Consider the following 6,793-nt stretch of genomic DNA (forward strand, 5'->3'; position numbering starts at 1 on the left):
AAGACTTAAACACAAGACCTAAAACCATAAAAACTCTGAAGAAAACCTAGGCAACACCATTCAGGACATAGACATAGGCAAGGACTTAATGACTTAAACACCAAAAGCAATGGTAACAAAAGTCAAAATTGACAAATGGGATCTAATTAAACTAAAGAGCTTCTGCACAGCAAAAGAAACAATCATTAGAGCGAACAGGCAACCTACAGAATGGGAGAAAATTTTTGCAATCTATCCATCTGGCAAAGAACTAATACCCAGAATCTACAAGAATCTTATATAAATTTATAGGAAAAAAACCACAAACAACCCCATCAAAACGTGGGCGAAGGACACTCTCAAAAGAAGACATTTATGCAGCCAACAGACATGAAAAAATCATCATCACTGGTCATTTGAAAAATACAAATCAAAACCATGATGAGATACCATCTCATGCCAATTAAATGGCGATCATTAAAAAGTCAGGAAACAACAGATGCTGGAGAGGATGTGGAAAAAAAAGAATGCTTTTACACTGTTGGTGGGAGTGTAAATTAGTTCAACCATTGTGGAAGACAGTGTGGTGATTCCTCAAGGATCTAGAGCCAGAAATATCATTTGACCCAGCAATCTCATTACTGGGTATATACCCAAAGGATTATAAATCATTCTGCTATAAAGACACATGCACACATATGTTTATTGCAGCACTATTCACAACAGCAAAGACTTGGAACCAACACGAATGCCCATCAATGATAGACTGGATAAAGAAAATGTGGCACATATACACCATGAAATACTACATAGCCATAAAAAAGGTTGAGTTCATGTCTTTTGCAGGGACATGGATGAAGCTGGAAACCATCATTTTCAGCAAACTGATGCAAGAACAGAAACCAAATACCATATGTTCTCACTGTAAGGTTGGCTGCGTCGTGGAGAGTTCGGACATGCCCCCTCCCCTTGTGGGGCGTTCGGACACGCCCCTTCCCCTTGCAGGGTGTTCGGACACGCCTCCTTCCCTTGCTGGGAGCTCAGAAATGCCTCCTCCTCCTCCCCCCCGCTGCCGGGAGCCCGGGAAAAAAAAAAGCCCCATCAGGACATACCTGATACCATTTTGTCCCATCCAGGCTCCACTCCCTGTCTACTATTTTGTCCTATCTGGGCCCCACTCACCACCATCCGGGTCCCACTCCCCTCCATTTTGTTTCATCCGGGTCCCACTCCCCTCCATTTTGTCCCACTCACCTTGGCCACAGCCAATCGGACGCCTCCACTCCCTATAAAACCCCGTGCCTGAGAGGAGTCTGCGCGACTTCTCTGGCCCCTCCTGTCGGGCCGCAGAACCTCGTCCGGGAGCCTGAATAAAACCCCTTGCATTGGATTATTTTCGTGCTGGCCTCAGTTTCTTCGTTTCGTCCTCAGCGAGAACAGACCTTACACTCACTAATAAGTGGAAGTTGAACAATGAGAACACATGGACACAGGGAGGGGAACATCACACACTGGGACTGTTGGGGGTGGGGATCTAAGGGACGGATAGCATTAGCAGAAATACCTAATGTAGATGACAGGTTGATGGGTGCAGGAAACCACCATGGCACGTGTATACCTATGTAACAAACCTGTACCTTCTTCACATGAATCCCAGAACTTAAAGTATAATTTTTAAAAAAAGAATAAAATAATGGAAAGCAACATAGAGTGATGAAAACCAGACAGAAAGTGAAGGTGTTTAGAGCCTCAAAGTAAGGAACTACACATGGCCACATCCACATTTGAAAGACTGTTCCCCTGAAAGCACTCCCCAGACCAAGGCTTAAGGGATGAGTAGAATTCCAGTATCTAATATTTCCTGAGCCAACATCTGGAGAGACAAAACTCAGGACACACATTTGACTGCTTTATTTTTCTGCATTCCTCTCTGGCTCTTTTCCCATAGAAGAGTGGGATTTCCATATTTTATTACCTAGACTTCTGTATAAAATTTTATTGTCTAGTAACCTGGAAACCTGAGCCTTGTCAAGGCAATTGGAGAAATGATAAAATGCAGACAATCCATTCTGAAGAAAGTACTCAGGCTAACAAGGCTGAAAATATTCTATTAATATTTTTGAATGTTGGAAGCTGATTATTTCTGCAGGTTTTTCTCTGCATATCTATGAAGCAAATATTGTATTTTCAAAAAACCTCCAGCATTAGCATGCATTTAAGGCTTGTTAAAATACGAAGTTTCTCAGGAAGTAGGTGTAGGGTGGGACCTGGGAATTTGTGTTCCTAAGCCTAACATTTAAGACATTTCCCCCATTTCCAAAGTTACTAGTAAATGACAGGGTGCCAAAGACCCTGCTCTCCTGCAGGATTCTGAAGAACATAGAACACACAAAGAACTCAATCAAATCAGGCAAAATACCATCTTTTTACCAGAAGGATAAGACTTTCTAATAAAGATGGAGTAGAGACTAGAGCAGGGACCAGAGCCCAAAGTGAGTGTCTAATCCTCCCACTGGAATGGAAGGGAGCTATTCCCCATCCTAAGCCACCTGACAACCAGAGAGTGACAGCTCCAGGAGAGAAGACCAGGCAGAGCTGCCAGAAGGAGACCTTCACTGGTGCCTGTAGAGTAGAAAGAGAAAGCAAACGTGAAGGTCACATCTGGTCACCACAGGGCAAAGGGAACACAGAACAGTCTGTTTCCTGTTTTTGGAAAGTTGAAACAATAGAAGGAAGTGGCCCAGTGGGTGTCAGGTTCTCTAACATCCTGGAATTGATCAAGGAGATGATTTGTTAAGCAGCTCCAAAGTTGCTTCCTCCTGGGTGTAGAGTGATAAATAGTTTCTCTTTCCAAGCTAGAGGGAGGAGAGTGGGCTCGGTATAGAAATGCCCAGTGCTGCCTTTGGTACCCTCCCCTGTAACTCAAAATCTGTAGGAAAGCTGCTAAAGCCTATACAATGCTGATCACTGTTCTGATGGTGGAAACCAGGCAGAAAACTGAACTTCAATTGAATGAACTTCAACTGCATGAAATGGGGTAGGACAAGGGACAGTGGCCCGTGCAGGAGAAAGTAGGGGAAGCATGAGGAAGTGAACGCAGAAAGCCCCCTGCAGGAGGGAGTTTGGACTCTGTGTGCTGTGGAAATGCAGCTTAAGCCAAGTTTTACCAATCTCCAAGGGCAAGGGTGATGTGCAGCTGCCAAACAGGTAAAAAATATTTAATGAGTGCTTCATGTACTCCAGGACATCAGAAACCAATAGTGAACAAGGAAGTGTTCTTCATCAGCCATAACTGTAGAAGACAGACAGCAAGCAGTTAAAATACAAGATCAAAGCTATTTTGTCCTGGGTATACCCAGCCTCAATGAGTGTGTCTTGAATGGGCTAGGAAACATTTTCCACAAAAAGGTCAGATTGATGATGAATGCTTCCATATGAATGCTTCAGCTGTCCCGAATCATTTGTTGTTTCTGAATCACAGAGGAGCCTTGTATGATATTTCTCATCACCTGTTACACTGTATGGTCCAAGTGAGAGTCAACCATAGTGAGACATTCACATGAGATTTGGATGGTGGACAAGGAAGAAGGACCATTCTCTGGCAGCAACAGCAGAGAGACAATGAACAGACCTAGCTGCATGTCACAGCAAATGAGCACCTGGAAACCACCCAGCTCCGTGCACCAGTGAGCTTTCAAGATCTCTGCATTCCCAGCCCTCCAGAGGTAGGACAGCCTCTAATTTCCTGGGTTGAAAACATATCCTACCTTTTTTTCACAAAGTGATTTATTAGGCAGAGAGGAGAGAGAGAGAGAGAGAGAGAGAGAGAGAGAGAGAGAGAGAGCGCTCCAACACTGCCCTGGGAATATCCTTCTTTTAATACCTACTACTCAGTATAAGTGGAGGAAGATGAAATGCTTCATGTTGGGTTCAAAAAATGGAACAGAGCATGATCTAATAACCCTGGGTCGTGAAACATGAAAATGAGACTGCTTACATAACAAGGGATTTGTGTCAAATACATGGCTAGAATTCTTACTTGACAAATGTGGATGATTTAAAAACATCTATACCGTGAATTCATATTTTATCCTGAATTTACAACACCTTTCATAAATTTGGAAATATTTTAACTCTTAACCTTTCACAATGTGGTTGTGTCATTGAAGCTGTGCCCACAATCCATCTCTGCAGAGCCCTGACAGTGAGGCAACCAGAAAAGACCCATGCAGGGGAATCCCTTTTGCCCTGTACTCTCAGTGGCTGGGGACAGTAGCTACCAGCTGAGTTGATAGTGAACTCAAAGTGTTTCATTCAAAATGGTGCCTCAGTGGTAGATCTTTCATGTTGCGTAAACATTTAAATATCTAGTCTTTTCCCCAATTTTCCCACAAAAGCTTTCATAACTGAAATAATATTTTCTCTTACCACCTCTCCAAATAAAAATGTGGACAAACATAAACAGAGAGAAATTTTGTAGCTTTACAGACTTACGTTAGTAAAAAAGAGAGTTCTAAAATCAGATATCTGAACTATCTATCTTAAGAAGAGGAAAAGCAGAACCATGATACTACTGTAATCCAGAACCTTGCTCATTTAATTGGAAAACACTGGAGGCATTGCCAAGAATAAGGCAAGCATGCCTGTCATCTCCACTACTGCTCAACATTATAATGGAAGTATTAGCCAATGCAATCAAACGAGAGAAATCAATCAGGTACAAAGATCAATTAAGAAGTGACAGACAAACTATGGAATGTCCATATGAAAAAATACTTCTCAGTCAAAAAAGAAAGAAAGAACAGGCAACTCAGATGACTCTCAAAAGCATTATGCTGAGATGAATGAACCCAATCTCAAAAGGGACTTCTTTTGCTCATTTCTAGATTCTCAGTGTCTGCTCTAGAACCAACCATGAGATACAAGAAATCAATGAGTGTTAATGAGTGCATGAGTAGGTATGAACTCGCAAAACTATTGAGAGAAGGAAGCATGCCTCACTCTCTTCTTGTAATCCCAATGCCTAGTATTTGCCAAGGACCCTCTGTCTGCCTTCTCTCCTGGGAGGCAAACAGACGACCCTCTTCTCAGGGTTTTTCACATGGGCTTCTCACCTGCTCACTGCTTCTTAAGTCAGTCTTTTTTCTTTGCCTCATCTGCAGCATTAACCTGAATGCAAAGGTTGGAATAATTGAGTGTGCGTTACACTGAAAATAACCACTACAGTTAAAGACGTTTTCCTATTAAACCTGAATTTTCTTTTTCTTGGGAGGAATGTGTGGCTTTTTGTTCAAATATTTGCTTACAGACGGTTGTAATACAATAAGATGTTAAGTTCCTGTCTCAAAATTTTGGCTAAAACTTCAATGATAAAAACAATAGACACAAGTACACCACATTCTGTGAGGTGAGAGACAGAAGCTGTCTTACTCTGAGTGATCATTTCTACAGAAATCACACATTTCATTGTGTAGTGCTTCTCTTATCTTTGAGCCTTTGCTAACTTTTGTTAAATGTATAGTCTAAACTTATTTGTGCTTTTGGGAAATAGGGAAGAAATGTGTATCCTATTTTGGGCAACATGATTTAGGGCATGGAGAAGCCAATTTCAAGATGGCAGAATATGGAAAGTTGGCATAAGTCACACGTGACCACTAGGACATATTAATAAAACAGGAAAACATGCTTTCAGGATTTCTAGAAATTATTAAGTGAGGAAAACCCAGTAGAAAAGGGATAGGAACTTCAACCATTGCTATCTCTATATTAAAGGGAATTTTTGCACCAACAAAACTACACAGGTCTCAGAAACCTTGGTTACACATAATGTCCCTTGGCACATAATGAACATCCAAGGAAGTTGTGGTCTTTGGCTGATGAATGGGTTGAAATTGTGGCTCAAGTCTTCTAGCAAAAGGGGGAAGGGGAGACAGCATGAGAGCAGACCAAGTCTAGCTCCAAAATTATCTTGAACTTTTACCAAAAAGCGAAATTAATCCCTATATGTAGCAGTAGTATTTTCTAAGACAAAACAGGTTCTAATTCTGCACAAATATGAGATAACTGAAAAGTTTCATTATAAACACAATAAGCAAAAAATTCAATGCAGTGGGGGCAGAAGTGTGTGTATGATCTGCCAAACAAGTATTCAAGGTGTGGAGTGAAGGAGGTGCGGTCGCAACTATCTGTTATTTCTCAAGAAAAGGAGAGAACTGGGTATTTATCAAACTGGTTAAATTGAGGTTGGTCAAAGAGTTTCCACAGATATACCTGAATATACCAATCGTTGCTCTCTTATCTGTTGAATTGCTGTCTTTCACTCTTTCAGGATTTGGGGATCACTATATAGTTGAATTTGTAGAGATCTATTTTCCAGACAAGTCTCTGTTCTTTAATGAGCAAATGATAAAAAACAATTTGACTCTTTATATAACAATGGAATTAAATAGATACTCATCTAGAAATAATTCTACAATTATCTCCATCTCTAAGATTACCTACTGCAAACAAAGAATTGATCTTTCTAACAAACCATATGAGTAAGATGATCACTGTGACTCTGAACACAAAAATAAGTGAGTAGAAGCTACAGGGAGAGACTATCTGCTAATACAGAAAGAATCTAGATAAAAGGTTTTATTAGAGGTAACATGATATAACTTGGAGTCATCTTCTTTGGTCTCTTGCATACATTTTCTCTGCATGTCTAAGGAAGAATTCACAAGGTAGCAGGCACAATACCTTCTGCTTTGGAGTTTCACAAATTAAAAATTTGTCCTTCTCTTGTTAAGTCAATCAAACATCTACCAATGGA

Source organism: Aotus nancymaae, unplaced genomic scaffold (assembly GCF_030222135.1).
Source record: "Aotus nancymaae isolate 86718 unplaced genomic scaffold, 86718_ANA_hifiasm-v0.15.2.pri h1tg000002l, whole genome shotgun sequence".
Lineage (NCBI taxonomy): Eukaryota > Metazoa > Chordata > Mammalia > Primates > Aotidae > Aotus > Aotus nancymaae.